General features: G+C 39.4%; 1 protein-coding gene across 4 annotated transcripts in view; it reads left to right on the top strand.

Moving 5' to 3' along the window:
* The window catches only part of jmjd1cb (jumonji domain containing 1Cb), a 140,150-nt gene that overhangs the window by 79,327 nt on the left and 42,101 nt on the right, over positions 1–18,722 (top strand). Inside the window, exon 1 of one of the 4 annotated variants that reach the window (XM_067429187.1) lies at positions 11,796–12,496. The exons of the other annotated variants lie outside the window; for them this stretch is intronic. The gene's annotated coding sequence lies outside the window, so the exon portion shown is untranslated. Of the gene's footprint in view, positions 1–11,795; positions 12,497–18,722 lie in introns of those variants that run through there. 4 annotated transcript variants of the gene reach the window in all.

Raw genomic sequence — 18,722 nt, 5'->3', positions numbered from 1 at the left:
TCCTTAAAAAGAGTTCACTGCTATGCCGATTATGCTATGCATTTTTTATGAGTGTTAATATACACATGCACTCATCACAGCATATTTAGTGTTGCTGAAGTTAATATGTTCTCAGTACCTTCTAGGCCATGTTATGTGTCTTACAAACCATGATTTTGCTCGTATTTGGATTCTATCGGCTACAAGTGGATTATTTGATATTGGCATGTGCCGGTCTGCTAGTTTAGGTTGTTCTGCAGATGCTGATGAAGATAATCACACTTAACAAAGAGAAATAGATGTGTTTGTGTGACATTAGAACAGGTCTGAAATATGATGTCTTTCAAGTGAACTACAGTTCTACAGTTCATTGTATTACATTACATTACATTACATTCAAAACACTGCTAGCTCACAGCAAATGCTGTTTCTTTCCCTGAGTAACAGTGCAACAAACATTGGTACATTGACATGGACAGATATGCTATATGTTTGATATCATTTGAGTTTAAAGGATTATTGGTTGATTTGTATCATTTTTCCTATAGACAAAGGTGATGCAGTGTTTTAAGGTCTCCATGTTGTGGACGTGTGTGGCCTTTATAGCATTGACATGGTCATTTGCCTGTGGTGATGTTTGTCTGATTTGTTTTGTGATTTGCAGTACTGATGCAAAAAAGAGCGAGAGGAGGAAAACAAAGGCCTATTGACAATCGGATGAATGTCAGATAAATCTCACAAACCAGCCAAAGCTTCCAGCGATGCCACTCACAGATCAATTCTTCTGCTTGAGCCTTTTTTTTTTTGTCCTCAAAATGAAGAAAGTCAGATGGACTGTTTTTTGGAGATGGAGCGTGTGCTGCGTTATGACTGAGAAAGGAAAGGAAATGATGTACAATCAATAGCTCAAGTTTATTTTGCAAACTTTTTGGAGTACAGTAACAAATGGACCAGATTTTTTATTGCACATTTACATCACAATTAGGGTTGGGTACTGAAACCCAGTGCTAATATAGCACCGGGACCTATACAACCAGTATGTACTGGACCGAATCAGAATGCAGATTTCGGTTGCTCATTTCGGTGACATCAAACAATCTTACACGCTTTGGCTGATGCCGAGCAAGAGACAGACGCACGCGCTCAGCGCTCGTCACATATCACAACGATTCAGTGTTTTTTAACCACATCATATTTATTTTAGGTTTCAGACATTTAATTGCACATAAGTAGCAGCAAAACACGCTGATGTCTATGGAAGTGCCAATAACAATCCTTTCTGACAGTTATAATTTGACTGTGCTTTATTCATATCAGACACACATTATATAAGTTTCTATATCATTTACTCTATTCTTCTCTGAGTTCAACGGTCACTTACTTTCATGTGTTTTGTGAGGCGAGGATGAAGTTACGTGATGTAAATCCGATAGATCTCATTCTCCGAAGGCGCATACTAACATTGGCGGCGCCCTTCACGCGTTATAGATCAACTAACATGATCATTATGACAAAACACTTACACTTACACATATTTGAAAATCAGAATATTAAATAGCTCATGACATGGGTAACAAGTTTGTGAATATTTTGAATAAAAAAGAAAAAACTAAATAAACCGATACAGCTGAGCTCTGAGCTGTCATACAGCGCTATTGCGGCTGCTGTGTGTCATGTGATGTGAGAAGCACGACACGCTGACAGAAGGCGATGCGTTCTAAGCCAGAGAATATGGTCAATATGGTTATTAATGCAAAATAAAATAATACTGAAGTGAAGCTGGTGTGTAGCAGACCAAGACTACTTTGCTGTTGTTAGTGCTGTAATATCACTATTAGTGCTGTTATTTAGTGTTAAATTAGGCCTGTTGTAGTTGGGTTTCGTGGCTTTAGCTTTTACTGTGAATTTTAGTTAATTGTGTTTTGTATGCATTTATATATTTAAGTATAGTTTTTATTTAAGTAAACTTTTAATAAATTGTTACATTTAAAGAATAATAAATAAAACGGCTTGATTTTCATAAATGTAGTGGGAAATCTTTTTTTTTTGTGTGTGCATGTTAAAAAATTATATTCATCAACAACACAATCATACATAATTACTCAATTTCTATGCCATTGCACATGCACAGAAAAGTCCAGATTCTGTTTTCAATGCGATCAAGTGTATACATGTACTTTCGAAGGTGTTAGAAAAGGTTTAAACAACCTCTTACAATCCAAATTAAAACGTGTATCGTATTTGATCAATTCAATCTGATTGGACATGGTTACGTGTAACTTTTTTATTCCAGCTGTGCTACTAGTCTGATCACAATCAGATTATTAGGGTCCATGTACACGCAACTAATGTTGCCTGCTCACAGTGTCTAATTCCTGTTTTTGCAAGCAGCCTAATGTTCTCAAAATATCTGCTGTGTTAATCAGAGGCAGTGGCAGATGGAGTCTTTGGTATTATGGCAGACAATTGAAGATGTTTGTTGTAAAGATACAAATATGTAAATTGAAGGGAGTTTGTCATCTGACCAATCTGAAGGATTTGTGAGATATTGGTAATTTGTTGAGACTCTTCTGTATTATCAACACAAGGAAGACACAAGTGTTGTAAAATAAATGTTATTAACAGATACATGGACAAGAGTAATCGACACAACTACTTAATGAATGCCATGAATGATGAAGGAGTAAAGTGCTCACGATAGATTTAAAAAAAAAAGTGATTCAATTGGGTGTGGCTATGGCAGTTACTTATCTTAAGGAAAGATACATTTATGAAATGTATTCTGATAATATATAACAATGCCAAGGTCTCTGGAATGAGGTTTGGTAAAGTGATATTTACATTCCGCTCAGTAGTCTGATGATGGTGAAGTCTTCCACTGGTTGTGCTGGTTAATAATGTTGTAGGGAAAGGAACTGGAATCTGTTTCATAAGCCTTGAATATAAGTCTCTGTGGGATGCTGATCTCTTGGAGCTCCAAAAATTCTGGCCTTAAATTCTGCAATACACAGATGAAGCCCTGATGTATAGATGCAGAAGGTCCTTAACAATCTGGAACATGCAGACAAAGGTACCTTGAAGTGAAGGTTTACTTGCCGGAGCTTAACCTTGTTGCAAATGTCTATTTGTATTCTGCCTCTCTCGCTAGAGACTCAGACTAAGTGAATCTGCTTTTGTCTCTTTGGCATGGAGACTCGGAGCGTGCTGCATCTGTTATTGTCTCACTGGACGAAGAAAGACTCTGAACGTAGTCTCTTTCCCCTCAGACTAGAGGTTTAGGAAGTGGTCATATCCGTGGCTGCCTCACTTTACAGGCCAAAGACTCAAAACGTTGTATCTGATAATGTCTCACCTTTACAGGACTGAGACTCAGACCTTGACTTGTTTGTGTCTCACCAGATGGGAGACTCAGAACAAGGAGTGTCTGTTGAAAGGGTACACTTATCCCTTTGCGATGAGAAGGAGATTGCAATGCAGTGCTTCTCCATTCCAATGCTATGATTGGCTGCTGGCATTAGAGGCAACACACACCGTGTGACCCACCCTTCTTTCCCCAGTGGAAATCTTTACAGTGTCTTTAGAGTTTTACCAATGCATTTCTCACTTTCCAAAACACCACCAGAATACATTTGGCAATGTTCTGAACAGATAGAGTCAAAACAAAATGGGAAAAGCTCAAACTGTCGTGCATACATTAATTTGTACATTAAAAGCTTAGTTTGTTGCGCTACAAATACTGTAGCTGTCATTGAGAGAATTTATTTCTCTGAACAAGTATGACATGGATGTGCTGTAGTTTTTTGTAGTGTACATCAATTTTAAGGTTTCCCAACATGGTTATAAATGGGTTTGGATGGATTATTTTAAACACTCTTTGTTTCAGCCACGGTTCTCCTAGGAATTTTTATGGCAGTTGGCTTAAACCTTAAGGATAAGTCTCAAGACAGGTGAAGAGCAGAAACTTCCTGTGGACCAATAAGAAGTCCTGTCCTTCCAGCACTTGACATGTCTGTCAGTTGTCCTAGCATCCTCATCTGATGGTGTTGGACATTTGTTTGTGTTAGTCCACCAAGATCCAATCAAAATGTAGCAAAGAGAAGGGCCCTGTTGTTTCCTACAATATGTCAAGAGAGATCAAGAGAGTGAAGCTCAATATCCCTCAACACTTAAAATGCTGATGAAATTAAATGCTTGTTAGGATATCTGAATACAGGTTTGCCACATGGTCTCTTGGGCAGCTGGCAACAGACTTGAAGTCCCTGCACTAAAAGGAATCTTCTTGGAGCATTCACCTGTCTATCTCCAAACCTGATCCAAACAGTCTGCCTTTACTGTGCTGAAGATTACACTATCCTATTGATCAGGAATCATACAAGCTAGCTGATAAAAATCTTCACCGGTGAAATTCTTCCATCTTGGCGCACAGTGCTTTTCTGGGTTGACACATAATTGGCACCATATTTCATCTTCATGACCTTAAAGCAGGAGATAAGGCAGCGTTTGCTGAGGTTTATGCCTGAGCATTTGCCGAAACGTTAATTGCGTGAATGCGATCACAGCTGCCGAGCTGCTACCTGACCCTATCAGAGCGGAGCAATTTGAATGCATGGTTTAAGTTATTATGCAAAACAGGCAGAACAGAAGAGGAACGCTCCATTAAATGAAATGTCACAGTGTCTAGAGCTTCCATTTTGCATTAGAGAAAATAGGGATTTTTTTTTATCAACATATAAAGCCTAGAGTGATGTTTTTTGTTCTGTCTGCTACTCTAGTTTTTGTGTGTACACTTCTAGTTAAAAGTTTGGAGTCGGTGAGACTTGTTTTAATGTTTTTGAAATAAGTCTCTAATGCTCAAAAAGGCTTAATTTAATTGGTTTGAATGTGAACTTAGTTTTGAACGGGAGTGCTCTTGTGTGTGCATGTTGAACTGTGTTGGTTTATAAAAACCCACTATTTAGCCAATGCAGCACTGGGGAATATACAGAGCAATCAAACATGTGTCTACACAGCTAGAAGCACATGACATGACAAAATGGTCATCGCAAATCTATTTGTCTTTTGCATCGAAAGTAGTGTGTGTGCTTGAAATATGTCTGAAAAATAGTGCAGTGTTGTCGTGTCGCATCCAGTGTAGAAAACATCAATGATTTATGCATTAGTGTGCGTTCACACTCAAAATTCGCTCTGGCTGCCCTGCCAACAACACTGTAGAAAGAATCGTAGCCCCTCTGATGTAGATTAAATGCTTGGTCTTTTTTAAACTTTATTTAAAGGGGCCGCAAATTTGTGTATTTGTGCAGACAATAGGGTAAAAGTTAACCTCATCAAATCTTTTAAATGTTGAAGATAGAATTTTTTTAACTATTATACCCGCTGCAGACGCTGCGCTACTGCTCGTCAGAGCTCGTGAATGCAAAGTTAGGAATCATTAATCTAGGTAAAATGTTAAATATTAAAAATGTATTATATGCAGAAATTAACATTACCTTCTATTTATTTATAAAATAAGTATATTAAGGTCATAAAATAAAGTAAGTTTAAAGTCAATTTTCAGTTTATGGTACCTAAAGCATTAACTATGTAAGAGTCTTATTATAAAGTGTTTAATATAAGCTCTTTTTCTTTGGCAAATGTGATCCTGACCAGGATGAAAGCACAGGAATTCATCCATTATTTTCCATTTTAAAATGCCGGTTTTACACCGGTTTTGCCGTTTTTTTTGAGTGAGGCGTTTCTTTTAATGGGTTGAATTGTGGGATGTGACATCACACAGATCACGCTCCCAGTGTGAATGCTTTAAGATGTTAATATGCGTATATGTGATGTGAATCCCACTTGCTGAAGGTAATGATTGAAAAGTAGTTTCATTAGTAGCATGCAGACATTGCACATAACACAATTCTGTAGAGAGCACATCAGCAGGTACACAAAGCCAAAACCCATACATTTTAGGCTGTTAAGAAATAATAGGAAAATAGGACATTAAAAAGAGGAAGGATGTCACCTTAATTCAGTGAATTACATAGATTTCCAAAATCAACACAGGAAAAAAGAATTCCACATAATGTGGGTAAGAACTAGCAATCTGAGAGAATGTTGTGCATTTACTAATAAAAGACTTGTGGGAAATCACAGCAGCATGTCTGTAATTTTTTAAAGCGGCGCTGTGCTTGACTGTGCACTGACAGTGTACTGAGAGACGGAATGAGCGTGAGACGTGGGATTGGGTTTCTGCGCGTGAAAATGTTCTTTGATCATGGTGGAGCGCTTTGGGTCTTTTGAGCATGACAGCTCGGGTGCCAAGAACACACTGCGGCAGAGATGCTCTGGACTTCAGCAGGCTTTTATCATGCTGTCTGAGAGAGAGGGAACACTCACGCACCCATACTCATTTCCTGCCACTTCCTGCTTTTCAACACGGGCGGCTTCAAATGTCATGCTGTTATCTTTCACTGGCTCTTCATTCCTTGTGTGTGTTTGTGTGTTTGTGTGTGTGTGTGTGTGCGTGTGTGCGTGCACGCCTTGTTCTAGCACGTCTGTGCTTGTGCCTCTTATAAAGCAATTTATAATGACTTAAATTGCCATAGTTGTCATAATTACCTCACTCTGATGTAATTTCAGGCCTCTTTGACTTTCTTTTGTCTGTGGAACACAAAAGAATCGATATTTTGATGATAAAGATATTTCGAAAAAAAATTATTCCACACAAATGTTCAAAGTGTACATCAAAATATATTTTCCTGTGAGGAATGAACGTCATACAGGTTTGGAACAACATGATACATTTTTTTGGGGGTGAACCATCCTTTTAATATCAATTCTGTATGATCTACTGATGGATATTGGGCATATGAACAACTGTTGGTGGTGGTGCTAAATATTTAAGTATTCAAATTATGTGGCTTGTGGAGGATACTGCTGTTAATTTTCTAAGCAATTGGATTTGAGATTATTGCCTGGCAGCAACTGTTAGCTGAGATTTTTGGGGCTAAAATGTCCAAAATCCTAATTACTGACAAATAAAGTTCTTAACATTATTTACTTAAAAATAATGTGCACTGATGACTCGTGCACAATAAGACCTGATATATTTATTAAAAGAGCAAATAGGATAAATCATGTCTCCAAAAAATAGACTTTGTCTTTAAAAGCTAATGTCTTCATTATTTTGGACTTAATCATTGTGCCTGTATCTGTAGGACAAACAGAGCTGTTATTTTCTCACAGTTTCTGTCTTTGATTCAGGAGATTAAACATGGTGTCCTGCCCTTGAGGTGGGCACAGCCACTGGAGTGTAAGGAAACCCACCCTCACTCCTGCGCTCTAGTGGGCACACACACTTCCCTTTAATCCTCTACTGTATTACACACCACGTCTGAGCCAAGGACATCCTACCTTCGAGCCAAACGCTTGTCCCTTCATTTTAATTTATGTGGATTATTGTGTCCTCAGTGTGTCCGGTGACTAATGGGTTTCAGCAGGCTTGTATTTCAGTCCAGCATGGCTGTTTGAATACCGAGCTGCTCAGAAAGTCGCCAGGACCCACAAGGAGGAAATGTGTCCATGGCTTCGCTTACTAAAGCTTTATTTGCTCTTTAAAGGAATAGTTCACAACCCAGAAATGAAAACCATAATTTACGTCCCCACCCTCATGTCACTGGTATGACTTTCTGTTGAACACGGAAAGAGAAGCAGTGCTGAATGTCCTGGCTGAATGGGGACAGATGACCTTAAAGATGGGACGGCTCCCAAATTGTCATTAAAATTATCTTAAATACTCAAATATTTTAATATTGTGCATTTTTACAATTTGAATTGTGTGTAGAGAATTTCACTGAATTAATTTCCCTTGGCTTAATATCAATGGCTTAATATCATGTTATCTGCCTTTTTAAAATGTTTTTTATTTTATTTATTATTATTATTATATATTTTTTTGCTTTTTAAATAAGTTTTACAATGTGGTCAGCTGGCACAAAGAAGGAGATTAAAAAACTAAACGGGCTCTATTAATAATACAAACACTTCATACATAATACAATCTATGAACACGCAAGAGAATAATGCAAATCACAAAATACATAAATGAGAACCCAGAACAACTGAAATGCTATATTAACAGGGGTAGAACAATGGAAAGTAAACTAGACATGAACTATACTCATCCATCGGATTGCAGGACAGAGAAGCGTGATCCGTCACTCCAGAGAACACGTCTCCTCTGCTCTAGAGTCCAGTGGCGGTGTGCTTTACACCACTGCATCCCACGCTTTGCATTGCACTTGGTGATGTAAGGCTTGGATGCAGCTGCTCAGCCATGGAAACCCATTCCAAAAAGCTCTCTACACACTGTTCTTGAGCTAATCAAAAGGCCACATGAAGTTTGGAGGTCTGTAGCTTTTGACTCTGCAGAAAGTTGGCAACTCTGTGCACTGTGCTCCTCAGAATACACTAACACCGTTCTGTGATTTAAGTGTCCTAACACTTCGTGGCTGAGTTGCTGTTGTTCCCAATTGCTTCCACTTTGTTATAATACCACTAACAGTTGACCGTGGAATATTTAGTAGTGAGGAAATTTCACGAATGTACAGGTGGCAACCTATCAAGGTACCACACTTGAGTTCACTGAGCTCCTGAGAGCGACTCATTCTTTCGCAAATGTTTGTAGAAGCGTCTGCAAGTCTAGGTGCTTGATTTTACACCTGTGGCCATGGAAGTAATTGAAACATCTGAATTCAATGATTTGAAGGGGTGTTTCAATACTTTTGGCAATACAATGCATGTAAAACTAATACATAAAGGCTGTTACATACTCCGCAAGAACAGAGAAAAAAGTTCTCGCGAAAAAGTGTGTGTTACATGTTAGTGGAACAGACCATGGCGGAGAATTCGTTGCGCAGCAGAAGAGCCAGACTTAAATTTTAAATTGCTCGTTCAGCACCACCGCTCTCTAATCACAGAGTACACGTACAATTGCAAAATTGAAAGTGAACGTGCATTCAAACGCGATTTCAATACATCACCGCAGTTTGAAAGGCTCCCTGAGGCATGATCATTTCTCATAATATGAAAGCTCTATGTAGTTGTAACCATCTCTTAGCTCTGTATCATGCTTGAAGAAAAAATTGGTCTCTATTTGCACTTTGAATATTGAGTACTTTGATTATGTTTAATGTTTGCACTTAATATCTATGATCAGTTTGTAGGGAGGAGTTCAGTTAGGAGGTCAAAAGAAGCTCATGTGCAGTTCTAAGGTCTGAAGAGAGACAATCAAACAGGAAAGAATACTGTAGGCCTACTGCTGTCTTTTACTGTATATAATTCATACTCAGAAAGTAGAAATGCAATGACATTCATTACAAGATGATTAGTTAAAACATTTCAAACTATATGTAATTTCTAGTCATGTATTGCATCATTGTGGATTTCTTAAAAATACTATGTAAAAAATCTTCTCTCGTCTCGTTCTCGTGAACCCGATGTCGTGTCTTGTCTCGTGAGATAAGTGTCTTGTCCAAGACGCAACCTCCCTCAGTTTCTCTTGAAGCCAATACAGAAGTAACTTAAACTGCAGTTTATTGACTGGCCACTAGGGACAGGCTTCAGAAGGGAGCAGAATCTCATTGAGCTCCATGTTAAAAGGCCCAACTTTACAGCAAAAAAAAAAAAACATGTTTACAGCCTAGTACAAATTGTGTTTTTGGCCTATTCGGCTAATTTTGCCCTTCATGACAACTGTGAGGGGGGTAATTTTTTTAACAACTCATTCGTTTACATTATATAAAGCCTTAAAGTTCTGCATAATTAAGGGCTTGACCACTTTGATTGACAGGTGGATAGCCATTTATCTGCTGTCTGTTAGTCATCTCGCCACTCAGCTCCGCCCATTTTCTGTTATCCGGGCATGACGCGCAATGACGCTGATGGTAACGGCCAGCTCGTCTCTACTTTACGCTTCAAAACTGCTCTTCAGAATCCTATGGGTGACGCCACAGATACTGCGCCCATATTTTTTTAACAGTCTACTATGGTCTCGTCACACACCTATTAACCAGTGATACCGGAACTATACAGAGCGGTGAAACCGGAACTAAAGGAAACAGAACAGAATGTCAAAATAAGAGTCCACATAAGACAAAAAGCTTGTTGGGCTATTGTTATATGGCTGGACCAGTATCAGCACTGCTTGCTTCTGCGCATTCTAGACAGGCTGTCAGTGCAGGTTACAGTGTTTAACTACTAGGTGGTGGCAAGGGACTGTTTGAGTGAGTCATTAAACCATTCATTCAACTAATGAGTTCAAAAATGCTGATTTCGTTCATTAATAATACATGGTATTAATATTAATAATACATTGAAATAATTTTTACTTTGAGCGCCACTTTACAAGACTCAGCAGACTAGCAATGCATCGCTGTGGTATTGCTAAAGCTGAAGCATCACTTCATAGAGACTTGTAGCATTGGAGAAGTTTCAGTGCATTCACCAGTGCCCTTAAATGTCAAAACATTTCTCTGGCAAATAAATGACTTAACCTAAAGAAGGACAGACGGAGGTTATTGCACACACTCAGTTGGTATCTCTCTCTCTCTCTCTCTCTCTCTCTCTCTCTCTCTCTCTCTCTCTCTCTCTCTCTCTCTCTCTCTCTCTCTCTCTCTCTCTCTCTCTCTCTCTCTCTCTCTCTCACTCTCACTCTCACTCACTCTCACTCTCACTCACTCACTCACTGTCTTTCGGCTTGTTTAGTGCACATCTATGGAGCCTCTGTTCAAATTATAATGGTACGTAGCCTTTTTTAAAAATAAACATGCATGAAGTGTATAGTCTTGTGAAAAAAGTCAAAACGTGAACGTTGCGTTTGTGGCGGGTGCTTGTGTTCCTCTTTTTGGCTTCATGGCTTGTATCGTGGTATTACAATATTGCAGCTGTCGTGACAGCCCTGCTCTTGCTCACACATAGTCATGGGTGCAAGCTTTTCAAAGTATTACTCCATTGACAGTGAGTGTGGATTAATGTTTGGAACATGTAGATGTGGATTAAAATATGGCATCTTAAGGTGCTTTGCGCAAGAAATTCTATTGGTTGTTGCATGACGTGTCAACACTCTGCAATTTAAAATTTAGGTAAGTGCAAAACATTTTAATTTCAGGGAATAACTTGCATTTCGGTGTTTTTCTCACATAACACTATCGGGTGACTTCAGAAGACTTGAAATACCGCTCAGGGGTAATATGAACTTCTTTCATTGTGCTTTTGTCATTTTTGGAGCTAAAGAGCGTCTGATCACATTCACTTCAATTGTATGACCAAAAGACGCCAGGACTTTCAGCCAAAGATCTGCTTCTGTGTTCCACAGATAGTCATACGGGTTGGAACGGCATGACAGAATTTTTCTTTTTAGGTGAACTATCCCTTTAATTCTTAGTGTGTGTGTGTGTGTGTGTGTGTTTGTGTGCACCAGTGGCCTGCTCATCAGGGTGAGTCATACTGTGGGGCGGCTCTGCCACCTGTGATGGCAGACAGATTAGTTACATTGTACATAGCAACGCCCTTTTCATGGTTTACACTCGCCTCCATGCCACCCCCCACCCTCTCTTTTCCTCACTAACTCATTCTCATTCTCATTCTCTCTCTCTCTCTCTCTCTCTCTCTCTCTCTCTCTCTCTCTCTCTCTCTCTCTCTCTCTCTCTCTCTCTCTCTCTCTCTCTCTCTCTCTCTCTCTCTCTCTCTCTCTCTCTCTCTCTCTCTCTCTCTCTCTCTCTCTCTCTCTCTCTCTCTCTCTCACTCAGATTCTTTCATTTCACTCTCTACAGTGCCACACTGATTTTCTCACCACACAAACAGCCACTGAAAAACTCGTCTGCGCAACAGCAAACCAAAATCCATGACGAGGGGGAAAATACAATAGCAGCCTGTGCGTGCTTGTTCTTTCAGTACGTGGCTCTCAAGAGCTTCCTGATCGCTGCAGTGGCTGGCGGAGTGTGTGTGTTAAGCGCTTGTGTAACCGGGCTCTGGAGGAAGCAGGGAGGCAGCCTGACCCAGTTCCAGACTCAGGCAGGCCGAGAAACATCGCTCACCGGACGGATCGGACTTGTTCTCTGGCACCGCTGATGACAGACTCGCTAACAGTCTGACATTGAGATACAGAGAGACGAGCAGAAGAGGGAGCGTGTGAGCGAATGAACGGTCCGCTTCACTTTTTAGTTCTCCTCGCCCTGTTTCTTTGAGCTCTGCGGCAGCGGAGGCTTTTCTCTCATTCTGTGTTTCCTGTCAGCCACATAAAATGTCTGACATGTGGCCAGCGTCTGAGATGGGAAGGTCTCTTTTCAAAGCACGCCTCTTCTTTTAAAGACCACGAGACGTCTTTGAGAGAAACTTGTGCTTGTTTGTTTTGTGTTTCTTCCTCTTTTTCTCTCGCTCATCTGCGTCCCACTCCAGTTTCTTTAACTTGAGCAGCGCATGTTCACTGACCGTGCTCCACCTTTGGCTTGGGCTCATCCTCAAGACCAGCAAAGAGGTAAACAATCTCTTGTTTTCCATAAATAAGCTTTTTTATGACTTTGAGACTGTATAGCCTGAAGACGTTGAGGTAAATGTCTCATGTTGAGCCAGTTACATCAGGGCGTGTTGGAACACTCATGTGTTCGTCTAACAGGATGTTTATCAACCATCTGCTTGTGTGTAGTCAATTGTGTTATTGTGTCTACAGCTACAGGGCGCTAACTTAACTGGTTGAAAGCACAAGTGCCTTTTGTATCTCGTGTGAACAAAAATCTATCAAGGACAGATCCCAGCATATTAGAGTTTACTGGTAGAACTGAGAATTAAAGTTGCAGGGGATTTTTCCTGGTTATACGCTTATTAGAGCAGTAGTGCGAAAGACATGCGAGCGGCCCAGACAGACGGTGGGTGTCGGATAGAACTGCAGCTGTGTGGAAAGCCCCCGCTTATTTGAGACAGGGATGGATGGTGTGCCTGTTTTTGGCTGGGTGTTGAAACAGGGGTCGTCTGGTGTCGGTTTGGGTGATAGTAGGCGGAGGTGTCTTGTGTTTTGACAGGCCTGTTCGTTCATTCCAGCAAAGTAAGCTGATTATATCGTCCTGTTCTCTCTCTCTGGGGCAAAGTCTGGAGGGGCATTTAATCGGCTTGATCCACTGAGAAGTGTACTGCCTGAAACGGTGTATCTATGTGTGTGTTTGAGGGAGGAAGGGCAGGGTTGCACTATGACCCATTTAGCAAACAGCTCCTTCAATGCAGCACTGTGCATAGTGCGGCTGTTTCTAATTATGGCTCTCGGATCCGAGAGAGAGAGAATGAGAGAGAGAGACTTGTTCCAGGACAGTCATTTCAGAAGGATTGTTCAACCAAAAACCGAAAATGGTCATTGTTTACTCAACATCATTTTGTTCCAAACCTGTTTGACTTTATTTCTTCTGTGGAACACTAAAGGCAATGTTTTGAGGAATATCTTGAGTGCTTTTTTTTCAATAAAATAAAGTTGGAGGGAGATGGTAAAAGATGGTAAAAGTAACATGGCTTCAGAACACTTATGGCTCGTTTCCACCGAGCGGTATGGTTCAGTACAGTCCAGCACGATATGGGACGGTAAACCCCGATCTGGCTTGCGTTTCCACCGGCAACAGTACCTTATGATAAGCACGGCGTAGCGATCAACGTCATTCTTGCGCAAAGAAAGCGACACTGTAAACAACAATAGACGACAGGTAGCATATATACCTGACATGTCTTGTTCTTGTGGCTGTTTGTCACAAGATGATGACATGCTTTGTTTGAGCCATTCTCTATCAACCAATCAACTTTCTCCAGTGAGTCTAGCTCCACCCTTTAGTAACGGACTTCTCTGCTAGGTACCCCAATGGAAGGGTACTTTGAAAGTGGTCCGTTTCGGAATTAGGTTACCATTCACAACTGACAATGGACATGGCAAAAATGTTATACCGTAAATTATACAATTTTCATTTTAGAAAAAACTTTTATTTCATTCCTGTCCTATCTTTGTTTTGAAATGATAAAAGTGTGTTTGTGCTGTTATTGGATGTTGAGGGAATGTTGCTTGGGTTTCAGTTATTGTGTGTGTATGTCTATGTCTGTGTGCCAGGCAAAAGTGGGAAAGTACCGTTGGGATGTGTTTTTTTCCAGTCTGTCTTTTCTTAGGATGTCAGAGGGAATGTACAGCTTTCTCTGGAGCTGGACACACACATACAGCCAGCTTTGTGCTTCTTCTTAGAAACACATTAGACAGGAAGTGACCATTGAACTGAAGTTGGTTGTTAGAGCTGACTTGGCCGGGTGTCCCAACCTTCTGCTCAGTTTCACTGTTTTATGGGGATGAAGTTCTGCGGTGAGGTTGTAAATCTTGTGTACTGCAATATTACTTGGAGTAGTATGGCTCGCTCTCTGTCTCTGGGTGAGTTTGCAATGTCATACTGCCGTACTACTACTAGCAGTTTATGACAGTATATAAATCATAGTATACAAATATGTATGTGTGGAATACCAAAATGTACAGTAAAAAATGTAATGTATTGCTTAGCAAAATTTCTTATTAAAATTTTAAAGTTCATTCAGTAATTTTATGAGAGAATCCTCATGCTCATTGGTGACTACCTCTGCAGGCAGTAGCGTAGTGTTGTGTGGTGATGGGATGAGTGAAAATTAGACAATAAAACACATTTATGAAACGGGAGGAAGGCTGTAAGGCCGGAGATGCAGGAGGCAGAAAGACAGACAAAGACCAAAAAACTGAGCGTAAGTATTGATACTGAGAAAATCTTTAATAATTGCTTATTTGTTTTTGTTGGACAGGTATGGAAATTATAGCACTTTTTCAGACAATCAATGTTTTTATTTAGTAAACTAAGCAACATATCGAGGTCACGTGACACATTAAGTTGGCAGCATACATTGTATACTGCATAGTAAGCAGCATATTTGTAGTGTATTTTAAACATAGCCTCTCAGAGACATGAGAACCAAATTAGTAACAGTTGTGATTGAGACATCCTGGGGGAAACGAACCCCCTGCAAACAATCCGGGTGTGTTTATGGAGCACTGGATATGGCGTCTTCCTCCACAACAGATAATTTGCTGGAGAAACAACTACACCGCCGGCGAGCTAAATGATGCAACACATAGATCAGTGTCAGTGTGTTGATTGCACACTTGTAGACAGCTTAGTCATTGATAATGGGAGCAATCTACTTTTCTTAGTGCAGATGAGGGGTTAATGACACTTCAGACTGACTAACTAGTCTCACTGAATGTCTTGTTTCCTGTAAACTACTATCAGTATGATGTCATTGTTCTGAGTTGCACAAATGTTACCATCAAGCTCATGCCTGCTTATGTGTAAATTGGTAAAGTGATGCTATTTGTGGTTGTAACATTACTGTGAAGAGTGTGTGTGGTGATTTAGGCAGTCTGCTGAATAACTGCTGTCTGCTGCAACTGTTTTTGCAGATTGTCAGATATTTAGCCAAAACGCTGGGCTACAATTACACATGATCGTCCACGTCGATAAATAGCAGGTTACACTTAATTTCAGGAGACGTTACAGTGTAATTACTCAAATAAGTACTGAGTAAAAATAATGAGCTACATTTACTTACTGTAGAGAATTAAGTTTAGGGTTAACCGTTGCTTGTAATTATGCATCATTTTAGGACTGTTATGATTCCTTTGATAAAATGTAAAGCTTAAATCTGTTAATATTGATTAACCAGCAAAATACTGGAAGTGGCACATTCCGAAGATGAGAAACTGCATTATAAGGCTACATGATATATTTAAACCATAATATAGCATAGTGCTATTGTAAATTCACAAAGTCTGCGATTTATGTTTCATAGCAAGTGTTGCGCTGTTATAATTGTGTACATGAATGGAGTCATCTCAGCAGGCTCATACCAGCATAAACTCGTATCTCTGCATATCCTGTGGGTTTGGGTTGCTTATAATGTTCACCTGGGAACGTATATGCGACATTTCACCAGATTTGTAACATAAATCACTTAGAAACCTACGGCAACACAGAAGAATAAATCAATATAATTCAAAACATGCAAACGGTCCATCATGATTTGATGATGCTGTAAAGTGTAACAATAGCAATCAACCTCTTTGGTGCCCTCTAGAGGCATTTGTTATAGTATATAATGTACATAAGTTGATTGTTTATATTATATTATTTTAAAAGTGTTGTTCAATAAAACCAAATGATTGCTTGCTTTTAATACTTTTTTGAACCAACTATTATTGCCTTGTTGTTATTATTTGAAATCATTGTAAAGGTTATTGTTCACTTAGGTCTATATTTATTAATGCACACACAAAAAAATCTGATTTCCGATTAATCGCAAAACTAATAGACTGATTACTCAATTAATAAAATAATAGTTATGGCTGCCAATACTATAAGCACATGTAATGTGCAACTTAAAATATAGTGTTACCATGCATGTACCATGCATTTTTACACCAAATTGCTTTTTAATTACAAATTCAAAATAGACAACTTAAGATGCCACTTAAATATACTAAATATAGTAAATACTATATTTATATATATATATATATATAGTAAATATAGTAAATATACTACGTAGTGAGATCCTGTGGCAGTGACACTTTTAGAAGACACACAAGATAGTAGGCTGTATACTTCAATTACTGCGTAGTAAATAGCACACTTCTAGTGTGTTTTGAACACACAGGAACATGAGAACAGAATTATTAAGTTCTTACTTATTCATGATTGTATTTGTGGTCATAGCATTACGTGAAGAGTGCATGTGGTGATTTACGCAGTCTGCAGCATACACTAATAAACTGATGTAGGATTTACTTTGAAGAAAATTTTGCTCAGAAATTGTTAGTAATTTTCACAAATAATTACAAATAAACGGCAAGTAACACATTGAATTAAACATGAAATGAAATAGAAAAAACTAATGGTATTTTCTTGTAAAATGTACTCCAATAATCTTGCTTTGAACACCTTTTTTTTACACTGTAACTGTTGTCTGCTGTGAAATTTGCACCCACTGTTTTGGCGATTTGCACATGAGGACCTGTTTCAGTGCAAAAGAGACAACAGAGAGATGTATTTATATGTTCAGAGAAAGACGTCTGTCTGTCACTGTTAATGACAAGGTCACGCACATGCGTGTGTAAGCGCGGTCGACATTCCTTCATGACCTTCATCAGATCGCCCTAGTGCGTCCCAGCCTCCAGCACACTTGGCTATGCATGAACCCCTCTCACAGCTCCATGCACATTCCAGTGCACTCAGCCTTATCAAATATTTATAGCTGAATTACGGCCCACCGCGCAGCGCCCAGCCGAGGACTTTTGGAGATGCTTTGTCTGCCACGGCCAGCCTGTGCTTTCTTTGAAAGAGCCCCTCCTTTCATTGGCCTCTTTTTGTTCTTGCAGAGGGTAGGGGATACATGTATCGTGTGTGTTTCCATGTGTGCGGCTGCATTTGTATGCGCGTATCATGGATCCACTCAGGTGTATTTTGGAGACGCGCAGCAATTATTGCGCTGTCTGTTTGCCAGCTTGATTGTGATGAGAGGTAACTCCCTAATGACAAGTGGCAGATGTGACCCAGTTGCAATCGCTCAAGGAAATGCTTTTGCGCTTCTATGTTTGTGCGTGGAGGTGTCACGGGGTGATGTATCGTTTCTGATGAAATCCTCTGGCTGTAAAGTGCAAAATGCTGCAGTTGTGGTAATGCTGAACATTTCGTTTTGCTTTCACCAACAGACTGATTGCTATCAGAGGTCATCCAGATTTGAAATCACACACTTGTTTTCGGCGATCACTGAGCGGCGATCAATTAGGCTCCAGCTGCAGACCTGCTGAGGTCTTTTGTTTGTTTTTATATTTCTTCTCACAGCTGTATCAAGTGTGCATTTTCCCAAGGTCTATGTTGTGTGTTTTTATTAGAACAACAAAGCCTGGTTTTCCTTTAAGAGATGTAGATCTGCTGTTGCTATATTTATCTGTCCTAGAAACAGCTCATGTTCCTGTAGCCTTGATTCAACTCCCTACATGCTGAAGAAGAGGTAGACAACAGCAGTGAATCTCGACTACAAGCCTGATGCATTCATGCTGCTTCTAGTAAATAAAATTCAAGTTTCTCAGAATAAGGTTATACTCAATAAGAATAAGGAGATACTCAATGAGTTAAGCAGAAAACTACACAGAATAACAGACTAGTTTTGAATGCAAGCTTCAATCCGAATGAATCCAATCAAGTTTCAGATTCTGAAAGTTTTACTCTCTAAACTTCTGATTTACATATCCGTTTACATGTGTATTACAGCTATCCTAAATAAATACATTTTTTTTTTTTAATATATTAAGTCACCTCCACTGACCAGTTCATAAGTCTTAAAGAAACATATGCCTTACAGCACTGCACATGTGCACAACATATTTTATCTCATTGAGAGTTCAAGGATGATTAAATTGGATCATTTCAGTTGGATTGATTGAGTTGTTTACATGAAGGTTATCACTTTGATTGATCCATCATGAACAGATTATTAGGTTGCATGTAAACATAGCTTGTGTCAAGCATATTTCATGATTCAACTGTGGTTGGTTTTATTCTTTTAGGAGGTTTGCATCGCATAGAAATGTGGGTTTCTGCTTTTTAATGAAACTGTAGGAAATTTTGATTCTGTACACAAATAAATAAAAAAAAATGATGCAA

The sequence above is a fragment of the Pseudorasbora parva genome, chromosome 21 (assembly GCF_024679245.1).
Source record: "Pseudorasbora parva isolate DD20220531a chromosome 21, ASM2467924v1, whole genome shotgun sequence".
Taxonomy (NCBI): Eukaryota; Metazoa; Chordata; class Actinopteri; order Cypriniformes; family Gobionidae; genus Pseudorasbora; species Pseudorasbora parva.
Note: the sequence above shows the minus strand (reverse complement) of the source record. Positions and strands in the feature narration are given on the sequence as shown.